Genomic DNA, 12,857 nt, shown 5'->3' with positions numbered 1-12,857 from the left:
TTGTTACCCATACCATCAAAAGAGTTCGTGGATTTTGATGCAAATGCCAAGGTTGAGTTTGTTCATAAACTGCACAAGCAAGTGAAAGAACAAATTGAGAAACAAAATTCCATGGTTGCCACCCGAATTAATAAAGGACGTAAGATTGTCATCTTCAAGCCAGGAAATTGGGTTTGGGTGCATTTCCGAAAAGAAAGATTTCCTACTCAAAGAAAATCTAAGCTTTTACCGTGAGGAGATGGACCTGGTTCTTGAGCGTATCAACGACAATTCTTATAAAATTGATTTACCAGGTAAGTACGGTGTTAATACAACTTTTAATGTTGTTGATTTGAGTCCTTTTGATGTAGGGGATGGCTTGGATTCGAGGACAAATCCTTCTCAAGAGGGGGAGAATGATATGAACCACCACCAAGGAATTTCCATACCTTAAGGTCCAATTACAAGGACGAGAGCCAAGAAGCTATAACAAACCTTATACAGTTATATTCAAGCTATGGTGAGCTCATCAAAGAAAATTCTAGAAGACGCTGGAGACCTCCCTTATATGTTGTGCAAAGTTGAGCTTCAAGAAAAAGATGAATTAAATGCAATTTAAGTTGCATTTAATGAACCAGCTGAATTTATGAAACTAGTCCAAGGATGAGTCAATAAGCACCTTTTATTAATTGCATTATTTAATTATAGTTTAACTATTTGTTTGTCATATTTAAGCTATTTTAAATATAGGAGTTAAGGTTATACGGTAACCCACATAGGTTACTATGTTCCACCATTAACTAGTCATTTTAATATGGAGGATATGGGTATTTCTCATTTATTAACCCATTTAACTTGGGAGTTATGTATCACCTAAGTTAAGGTTGCAAAGCGTGTATAAAGCCTTATTAGACATCAGATTTTGGAATTAAGAATAGAATTTCTATTTTTAGCTTTGTTGAGCTAAACTTTCTTTGCAAATTCTTGGGTTTAGAACTTGCATGTAGAGTCATTCAAGTGGTATTGATCAAACCTCTGGTGGAGTGATTCGGATCACGAGTTTAGAAACGAGTGATTCGAATCACGAATTTAGAAACGAGTTTTCTTTACTCTTGATCTTGATCATCAAGGTAATCCGTTCCATACTTTCTCTTGGATTGATTTCTATATCAACCTATTTCACACAAAGTTACAGAGATTCTCTTGTGACAGACTATCCTCTCCCTCTTTCTCAATTAATTGATCTTTCAACATCTAATGGTAATGGAACTTGGAACTTCTACTGAGTTATGTTGTCCTCTTCTTTGCTGTCGTGAATATATTACTTAATTTTCTATGATGGTTGGTAAAGCAGCATGTATTTTAAATACACATACTAAAAAAAAATAGTTTATGATCTTTAGTAGATCTCTTAAATGGATTTGAACCCAAAAACGGTTCAAGGCAAGTAAGGATTGACTGCTGATAATTACCTTAGGTTTTAATTCTACCAAACTCACTTCTATCTTGCAAGTATAACTCACATGAAAGTCATGAATGTTATGTGGTGAGAATGAAATTTCGTATATCATGTATGCTAGGTAGTGTTTATGAATAAATTATATGTTACGTCAAACTATTAAACTAGTGTTTTGTTCATGCATATGTAAGTTCATAACAATCATGAACTCAAATGGTAATCCGTTGATTGAATCTAATTTACGAATCAAAGCCCTATTTTCAACTTCATTTGATTTAAACTTAGACATAGCAGATTAATCATTGATAAACCATTTGATGGAGCCCAACTTAAGAGTCAAAACCTCGTTGACAATGCTATTAGATTTATATTTAGAGAGGCATCACGAATGAACTAGAGATACCAATTTTTGGGTCGTTTCTCTCTTTATGACTCTAATTGCTTCGAGAAGGCACAAAACTAATTAATTTTTCCATACTATCTTCCAAAAGCTTGTGATGAACTTTTAATTTCCCTTTATCAACACTGTAATATAATACTTTATATTTCATTTTCATAGGTTATCTACTAAATATTCAAATTAGTCATTGCATATATTAATTTAATTTATTTCCTTTTTAAATGTATAAAATTAATTTGCACGTGTAGTAATATGAATTATTAAAAAATTACAAATTTTTATCACTAATTTTATTATTTTATTATAACTACTGAAGATTTATTTAAAAACCGTAAAATAAATAATTTAAATATAAATATTGAAAATTTGTAACTATTTAAGCCTTAAGGTAAAGCATGGGTGTTTCTGGTTAGTGTATAAGCTTATAAAAAAAAATTTTGTTAGTGTATAAGCCTATAATTTTTTTTTTTTTTTTTTAAAGTGTATAAACCTATAAATATTGAAATATTTGTAACTATGTAAGCTATTGGAATTTTGTTAGTGTATAAGCCTATAAATATTAACTATGCATGTTTGCTGCCGTGTAACGGCACAAACTGATAAAAATCACGGTATTCCAAATGTTTCAACTGGACCTATTACACGATCCAAGGCGAAGAAGATTCAACAAACATTCATTTTCCATCTACAAAATTGGAGATTCAACAAACATTCATTATTCATCTACAAAATTGGATCGGCTGGGTTCAACCATCATTTCTAGAATTAGAAGCTGATACGATTGACAGAGGACAATTGAATATTTGCACGGTTGAAGTTGGAAAATTATTCCAACTAGACCTATATTCATTATTCATCTACAAAATTGGATCAGCTCGGTTCAACCATCATTTCTAGAATTAGAAACTAATACGATTGACGAAGGACAATTGAATATTTGCACGATTGAAGTTGGAAAACTTTGAACATGTCAACAATAGGGTTTGAATCTACACGATGAAGCCTAATAGATTTCAAGTTTATCTCCTTAGCCACTCAAACATACCAATGTTTATTGGAAGATTTTATTGGTCTTTTCATTTTGATTTTGCAATGGTCAAATGGTCAAAATTGGCTTCGTCTCTTGTGGAGATTAAAGAGGATCAGGATTGAATCCCAGCCACGAATGTCTTTTGTCGGGATACTATAAATATCCCCAATATGTTAGGTAAAAATCAGATTCGTGGATGAATGAAATTGAGATTGAGACGATTTCCTTAGAAATCCAAGCATCAACTTTGTCATTTCTAAGTTTCAAGCAATGTTGTAGAATTGCATTCGAGCCATTCAATTAAGCCTTGATCGAGTTCAGACTGTGGAGTGACTCAATTTAGAACAAGGTTCCAAATCTTGTCTTCTAGATTTTCGAACATAGAAGGTAATCTAATTCTACATTTATCTTTTGGTTGATCCAAATTTAGTATAAGGAAGTGTTAATTACTTTTATTTAGCTTCAACTAAGCTCGCATAGTTGGGCTGAGGATTAGGGTGTCTTCTCACAAACCACTGCTATCAAATATTGTCTTTTTTGGGCTTTTTCTTTTGGCTTCTTCTCCTCAACGTTTTAAAAACTAGTCTGCTAGTGAAAAGTTTGAACACCCTTGTAAATAAACAAAGTGTTTCGTTCTCCTCCTCAACCAATGTGAGATCTCACACGTCGTCTCCTTCAGACTTCCACGGTTCATCAATTCCACGTTTGTCCATCCTTGCGAATTAATTGCTTTGTCAATTTTTCTTAGACGACGGTTGTGAGATTGTGCAATAAAGAGGAGGTGAAGGTAGTTTATAATGATAGTGTGTTTCTGTTTTGTTTGATTTGCGGTTGTTGTTTTCACGATGGCCATGCCGGCAGACATTGTCAAGACCGAATCACTTTCTTTCTCGGCAACCCAACTCTCAGTTTCCTGCCCGCCATCGGATTTATCGTCGGAATTTGCAGGCTCTTAAGAATCCTTCATTCACTTTCACTATCCTTTAGGACAGCGGCGGACCATGTATCTCGCATTTTCTGCTGTCAGAAACAACGCATAGTTTCGAATTTCAATTCCAAATCCATCAATTAGACGTACGTCCGCCGTACATTCCTAATTGCATTCTTGACTCTTCATATGTTTGAATGTTTGATACCACTCTCCACGATGGCGAGTAGTCTTCGTGTTCTTCGGTAAGACCTGAGTCTCGACCGAAAATGTAACGCCTAATTCTTTCTTTAAAGTTGAAATTTTGAGATTTTATTGAGGGACTTACAGAAAAATGCTTAGAGATAAAAGAACTTGATAAAAATATAGAAGAAAAATGATAGAAAATTAGAAATATGGTCCAAGTCAATCTCCCGAGGAGTAATTTGGTACATCGGCCTCCTTTCTCGTTGAGCACCTAATTAAGGTTAGTAGCAGATAGTTAAAAGGAAAAGAAACGTAAAAAAAAAAAAAAAAAAAAAAAAAAAAAACAAAGGAAATAGAGAGAGAAAAAAAAGTTCTAGAGAGAGATAGGAGTAGGTAACCGCCGCTCTTGCCACAAGAAGTCCGATTCCGACCACGCCTTCTTCATGAAATCTTCACAAAACCTAGAGGAGAAGCATTCTTGACTCTTGACTCTTCTAGATGGATATAAACTCTACAAATCTTGTTAAGGATTCTATAAGGACCGAGCTGACTCGATGACTCTAAGAAGACAGGTAAATTTTTCTCAAAATGAAACAAACCAAATTTAAATCATAACATACCTTATATCAAAATAAAGTTTATACAAAGTATTTTAAAACACAATACGACAATTAAAACACAAATTAAGGGACAACACAAAAGGGTTGAAGGACGACGGGTGAGGTTTGTCTATGGCACCTGCTTCAGAGTCCGCTCCTGACCTCGACCAAGCTCATTATTACCTAAAAAAAAAAAAAAAAAAAAAAAAAGAGGAATGAGTACAAGATTCAGTAAGCAGCTTACTTCATGTCCTTGATATACTAGGATACCACACTTTTTCTTTTCTTGTTCTTGTTCTTGTCGTGAGTTATTCTTATGTTTCTTAATTGGTTCTCCAAGACACTCCCCTCAGAATTTATTGTACTAGACATAAACTTGTTAATTCGATTTCTTCTCCAACTGAGGACACTCATGTCTAAGATATCCTAACTGATGACACTTATAATACTCAACTATGATTTTGTTGAATGAATGTCTACCTCTTCCTCGAAAAAATTCACAAGCTTGATTGCCTTCTATTTCACCGATTCTCGTGCTTGTTCATCACCTCCACATTCATTCAATCTTTGCTCATGTACCAGCAAATTGGTTTGCAATTCATCGATAGTTAAGATGTCTAAGTTATTAGACTGTTCAATCGAACATACAACGTAGTCAAACCTTAAGGTCATTGATCTCAAGATTTTTTGAATGATCACCCCTTGTTTATGTTTTCAACATGAATTTTCATCTTTTTTGCAATGGTGAGTGTTCGAACAAAATATGCATCAACACTCTTCTTTCATCCGTAAGAACTATCAAATAGCGTACAAGACAAAAAATGGTTAGGGTTGGGTTTTAAAACATATATCTATTTATTTTCAAACATTTAATTAAGATTTACCACTCAACTTGAATATACATTTTCAAAAATTATCTTCCAAACCGTAAAAAATTACTGGATAATAAATAATAACAAAAGAAAATGTAATTAAATAAAAATAATATATGTATTGATGACTCTGTGCTCCAATGGATAAGGTGTTGGTCTAGGAGAGGTTTTAAAACATCTATTTATGTTCCAACATTTAATTAAGATTTAAAACTCAATTTCAATATATATTTTGAAAAATTATCTTCAAAATAGTTAAAAATTATTATAGAAAAAAAATGTAATTATATAATATATGGATGACTATGTGGCCCAATGGATAAGGTATTGGTTTAGGAAGAGGTTTTAAAACATCTATGGATGACTCTGTGGCCCAATGGATAAGGCGCTGGTCTACGAAATGAGAGGTTCTGGGTTCGATTCCCAGTAGAGTATGTAAATGACCCATAAACGAAAATGTGCCTTCTCTTTCGAATATCTCAATATTCTCCTAGGATTCGACACTTTAGATTGGCTAAGGAAAGTTACCTTACCTTTCAATTCAAATATCTTAATATTTTCCTAGTAAGTAACGTAAAAGGATTTCGACGCTTACAGTCAGCAACCAGTACTCAAAAATAATTTCTCTCCCGACCTGTTTTCGTTCATCCAACGTCTATGGAAGATCAAAAAAGCTACCTTATCTTTCAAATATCTTAATATTCCCCTATAAAGCATGCTCAAACTTGAATTTCGAAGAAAGAGAGCCTATAGCATTGTATGTACATGATTAAAACTGAAACCATAATTTGGAAACTCTGGTTGGAACGTTTGAAAAAAAAAAAAAAATCACTGTCGATAATTTTTCGACAACAGCTAGCACCCAAAAATGGTTTCGCTCACGACCGGTTTTCGTGCGAACGGCATCGAGGTACAACCAAGACTTTTCGATCGCGTTCTAGGGCAATTCCGAAAAGCTGCTTTTTCTTTCCTTAATAATTGAGTGGCAATAAACCCTAATTGACATTGGAAAGTGATTAGAAAACTTTTTGGTTTTGGTAGTTGAACCACCGATTAAGACTATTTATGTTATGTCTTATTTTCTTCCATTTGTATTTACTCGCCTTTATTGCTAGTTTATAGTTTGTAGTGGGTAGTTGAACTACATCATGTTTGGGTTATGTTTTTGGCCTATTTAAAGGCATGTAATATTCATGGTTGAGTACACAAAAAAAACTTTTGTGTTTTCTTGAAACCTTTTTGGTGTTATTTTTTTTCAAACCTTGCTTTAGGTTTGATGTTTAAATCGATTCATTGGATTAGTTTTGATCAAACTAATTCTGGAGTGAGTTGTCTTGGAATCTAATCGACCACCATAGATTCCAAGTTCGATCTAAGAGTTATTCATCTTCTAACTAGCTCTTGGTTGGAATCAATTCGTTAAGTTAGTTTTCTTTGTGAAAGTTTAGAAGAATACTAGAATGCCCTCTAGCTTTATAAAAATCCAACATTGTTGGTGCTTATCATTTGGTATTAGAGCATTTGGTCGATGTTCTTTGGCCGAGTCTAGAGGTGAAATATCTTCACTTTACGTTTTTTTTTCTGTAATTTTTTATGGTCTCTCTCAGATTATCGAAAAGAAAAAAAAAAAGTATTCAGTTATTATCATTAATTTGATTTTGTTAAAAAATTTCAAGTTCTTGATCCTTGAGATACTAGTCTTAGCTTGTGAGAGTTGATCGTTGAAAAGCTTACCTTTGAGTGTCAAACACAAGTTTATCAGGACGTGTCAGAGACAGATATTGGAGAGCACCAACGACACTCCGATAGCGAGTAGTATTCTCCGGCGAGAGCTTTTCACCACCATCCAATAACAACTTCTCACTAGGAAGCATAGGTGTGGACACCTTTGGAGGTAAGCATATTGGTTCTGGACAATAAATCTTCAATGTATTTTTGTTGTGTCAGAACAAGTCCATCAGAAGTATGGCAGACCTCAATCCCAAGAAAATAACTCAAAGTGCCAATATCCTTTACGATAAAATCATCCCGAAGCTGTGTAAGAAGTTTCTCGGTAGCTGTAGAAGATCAGCTGATAATAATAATGTCATCAACATAGATAAGGATATACATCTGAATGCCTGTCTTATTAAAAATGAAAAGAGAGACATCAGCCTTTGAAGGTGTAAAATCCAACTGTAATAGTTTTGAGCTAAGGCGAGATAACTAGGATGTTGTATATCCACGAATTCAGAGGCTGCTTCATATAAACATATTAATTAAGAAAGCTATGAAGAAAACCATTTTGAATATCAATCTGCAGAATAGCCCAACCACGAGAAGTAGCAAGAGATAATAAGAGCCTAATGGTAGTGAGCTTAACAACTGGACTAAAGGTATCATCATAATCAACACCATACTGCTATTTAGCAACCAGGTGTGCTTGTAGCGATCAATAGAGCCATCTGGCTTTTGATTGAGTTTGAAAACCCATTTGCAATCAATAACGTTAAGGCCAGCACGAAAAGAAACTAAGTGCCCTGTCTTATTTTTTTAGAAATGACTAAAATTCATCATTCATTGCCTGACGCCAGAGGGGATGCTCCATAGCAATAATATGCGAAGTAGGTTCAGAGGTAGAAAATCGAACCACAAAAATATCTTATTGTTCCATCTATACGCACCTTGAGTTGCTTGATATTGTGTTTCAATCGAGTACCATATGGATGAGTAGTAGGTGGAGGATTCACAACTAAGGGGACAGCCGTACCAGCCGTTGCAAAGGGAGCAATCGGAGCTATAGCAGTCGGTCTACTAGAAACCGAGGATTCGACTAGGCATTGCACAATATCATCTGCTGGTGGAGGATCCGAGGCCCAAATCATTGGCAGAACATCCGATGCCGATTCACGCGACAGCAACGTAGAGGATTGCGGCAGCAATCCCGAAGCTGATGTAAGCACCAGATTTTCTGCATCCAAAGAGTTAGTAGGCACACATATATGCATATGATCATTCTCCAAATTAGTACTGTTGTTACCCATATGAAAGGTACACAAATCAGGGGCATTGTGTGTCGGCTGCAAGGTTGGGGAAGAACTGGCTGGGGCTTTCTTGAACGGAAAAAAACTTTCTCATCAAATATAACGTCTCTAGGAATATAGACACGACCAGAATTGGTGTCAAGACACTTATACCCTTTATGCAAAGAACTTTAGTCTAGAAAGACACATTCCTTGGATCGAAAAAAGAGCTTTTGTTTGTTTTAAGGGTGAAAATGAGGCCAACAAGCACACCCAAAAACTTTGACAAGCAATAATTTGGTGAGGTAAGAAAAAGACGCTCTAAGGTGCATTTGTTATCGATGAAATGGGTAGGAAGACGATTGATGAGATATGTGGTTGTAAGAAACGCGTCATCCCAAAATTTAATAGGTACATCAACATGAGCATAAGGGCTAGGCAAGTTTCAACAATATGACGGTGCTTGTGTTCAGCAGACCCATTTTGTTGATGCATGTGAGGACATGAAAAACGATGAGCAATTCCAAGGGAACAAAAGAATGTGTTGTGAATTTCTGATATTCCCCACCCCAATCATATTAGACACACTTGATTTTAGTATATTGGAGGTGCTCCACATGAGTTTGGAATTGCAAAAGTATACGAGGAGCTTTTGTACAATCATGCATCAAATAGATGCACGAAAATTTACTAAAATCATCAATGAAATTAATATAATATTTAAAGTCCCCCAATAGATGGAGGTGCAAGACCCCAAACATCCTTAAAAATCAGTTTTAAAGGTGACGAAGACCTATGAAAAAAATTAGTGTATGGTAACTGATGACTTTTTGCTAACTGACACGCATTACAAACTAGCAAAGGTGACTCACTAGCACATGAAATTGTTGGGTTTTATGTCCTAAAACTCATAGTTTGTAAACAAAAACATATTCTATTTTCAATAAAGTTATTATTGTTGTTTATTCAATAAAGATTGTTATTGAATAAAGTGAACTTTACGATCATTAATCTAAATCCAATAAACTAAGAACACTCTAGCTATAGTATGATTACTTGAACTATATGTAGAGACATAAGAGTGGATCAAGTTCAAGTATATATAGTCAAAATGATCTATAGTATAAGGATAAGGCTGAGTACCTTATTCTGGGGACATTATGGATGCGGCCCACTTTTGTATATGATATAAACAATGTGATCACTAAATTGTACATGTGGAGACATGTGAGTGGGTGCGTCCTATGCAATGAGTATTGCATAAGATCGGACCATGAAGAAAACCACTCTCACTTTATAATGTCGTTTACTGTTGAGACTGATTTTCTTTTCATTCGATAACCTAGGTAACTCGGTTTTAATCCTGAGCTAACCATGAACTCCTGTTTATTCGGAATTATCCTTAGATTTGCATGGGTGAGAGTGACTCTAGTTCGCCAACTCAATAAGCCTCCCATTTCAGGGGTAAGACTGGGTGAATGGCTGGGGACGTGGGGTGCAGGATGGAATTCACTCCTACCCACTTTTAGGGATAGAAGAGAGGTAGTTCCCTTAAGCACTGACTCCAGGTCTTGAACAAGGGGCCCCACCCTCTCATTAGCCTGAGAGGGATTCGATTTACTGGTTGGACCACAAACCAATTGTTCATTAGAGGATCAGTGAGACATAAGGAACAAGAAGTAACTTTAGGGGTAAAACGGTAAATTGACCCAGCTCTAGTTACGAACAACCTGTGAATGATCGACTTACTAATCATGGTTATATCAAATGGACAGAAATATATCTATAGTGAGGGGAGTGCAACTACTAGGCTATAGTGGAGTGTCCTAGTAGTTAACGAATGTTGGTTAACAAGGTTAATGAGTTTAACCGGTTAATCTTAGATCGTTGGAGCCCATGATCTATAGGTCCATTAGGTCCCTCTGCTAGCTCATATCGGACTGAACCATAGAACAGTGTGACGAGTGAGTTCGAAGTGTTTGAACTCAAATTAGGGAATATGCGCTACATATATACGATATATTTAACCGCATTTTTGTTTTATTTACGAATTAAACAAAAAGAGAGAATCTGAGATATTTAAATAAGATTTAAATATCTTAATCAATTATGTGTCGGAATTGATTGGGATTGTCATTTGAATTAATATTAAATATTAATTAAATAGTTTAATTAATCATTTAATGTTACTTTAATTTGAAATTCATTATTCAAGTTAATTGTTGAATTAAAATGAACAAAGTTAAAATGTTGACTTCATTTAATGGAAAATTCCATGTGAGTGGAATTTTGAGTGTCAAAATTTGGTTAACTCAAACATGCATGCTTGCCACATAATCTCAAACATTTGAGTGGAATTTTAAGTGTCAAAATTTGATGATCTCAAATTTGCATGAACATGCAAACATGACTCTTTAAATAGAGTGATCATGGTACATGGAAGGTCTTCTTCTTCTTGGTGAAAACCTTGAGAAAAACCTCTCACAAACACTCTCTTCACATATACAAAATCCCTCCCAAGTTTAGTCACTCACCGGATTCCACAATCCCGTTCTAAGGCTGGAGGATAGTGGAGAAGACACTAGTGGTGGTTCGAAACCGGTTCGTGAGGAAAAAGGAGTTTGAACTACAAAAGGTTAGTATCTAAACTCATTAAGTTTTAATACTTATGAACATGCTAGTTATTTACTATAATTGATGTTCTAAAAGTGCCTAAGATCCAAATTGCTTTCGCATGTGTTATATTAACACCATCAATTGGTATCAGAGCAAGTTTTGGGTACCATTTCATGAATGAAATTTGTGGTTGCTAAAGTGGATGATTTTTGTTTTGGCATTTTTTTTTATGCTTCCATTTGATACAATTATTGTAATAAGCCTAATGTGTATGGGCTTTAATGAATGAAGAAAGGTACGTAATTTTTATGGAGTCATTAGAGTCCATTTTAGATTGTAATTGATCGAAAATGGAAGAGATAGCAAGCTGAACCGAAGAAGATGGAAGAGGCGGTTCGGGTGTTTTTTCTGCCGTTGGGGTCCGATTCAACGTTTTTAAGGGTTGGTTCGCCCAGTTCGTGATCCTCGGGAGCGGCTCAAGTTATTTTTAATTATTAATATAATAATTTAGTTAATTGCTTGCTTTAAAATGCCAAAACCAACCCACTTTAGTGTGTTTAATTAATTATGCATTATAAATGTATGTTTTAATTAAATAGAAAATGTATATGCATAAAGTATGTCATATAGATTTAAAATCCCACCATAGGCTAAGCATGTTTCATGCATTCCAAGTATGTTATAAGTGTTATAATTATAGTATGCATGTTTAGGTTCCATGAGTGATAGATATAAATTGTTATATCATTGCATGGAATGGATGATTATATAATTGTTATATAAAGCATGTTAGAGGCATGTTATAGGTTATTTCAACGTCATAAAATGAGATAGACGTTAAAATCTATAATAAAGATAAGTGCATGCTCACTTAGGGTTAAGAACCGAGCATGATCAATTTTAATAGTTAAAATAGGTCGATGTCTTACAAAATTGCGGTTACGAGAAAGCTCACCTGGCACGATCTTGTCTAAAGCTAGAGGTACTTAAGTTGACGGTTTACGAAACACCTACTACCTGGAGATCGGACCAGTACTTGAGCTTAGTTAGCCCAGTTTTATGAGCATGCTTAAGTGATGTAAGATTTAGAAAAATCACCTAGACTTAAGTTATATTTAATTAGCCGGAATATACTTAAGTAATGAATATACCCAACCATCTAAAATACTTAGTGGGAGGAAAAAGGTGTATAAGATACATCGTTTTCTTTTCACGCTCTCTGTAAAATTCACACAGTGAGATTCATGCTCGGCCTCGTGTCGCCCTGGGAGCGTCCTCCATTCGGAAGGTATTTGCATGAGTCAATAATAAGGTGCATAGAGAAAGTATTTATAGCAAGTGGGAGAAGGAAGTATATCAAATACGTCCTATGGTCTCCACCACTAGGTTGCACCGTGAGATTCCCATGTTCCACCTGTTGCCCTAGAGCAACTACCCATTCTGAGGGTCGTAACATGGGAGTCGAAACAACGCAAACTCCAGAAATGGATAGGATTTCTTAGGTCCGTTCCCAACCTTGGGTTTTTCATTCGATATCATTGTTGGGACCGATCTATGAGGTCTGAAAATGGCGGGTCACACTTACGAAGAAATACTAAGAGTTGGTATATTCTTGATCAAAACAGCGATAACTAAGAACACTATAGGAACAAGAGTTATTCTGGGATTAGTGTTTAAGTCAAGAATGTCTTGGTTTAGTGAATGAGTGATTGACTGCCCCTCGGTAGCAGTTGCTCTAACTCAATCATTGCAAATTAATAATGATTTGGGTACATTATTACCTTTG

The sequence above is a fragment of the Cucurbita pepo genome, chromosome 3 (assembly GCF_057944985.1).
Source record: "Cucurbita pepo subsp. pepo isolate OVF chromosome 3, ASM5794498v1, whole genome shotgun sequence".
Lineage (NCBI taxonomy): Eukaryota > Viridiplantae > Streptophyta > Magnoliopsida > Cucurbitales > Cucurbitaceae > Cucurbita > Cucurbita pepo.
This window is presented reverse-complemented; position numbering follows the sequence as displayed.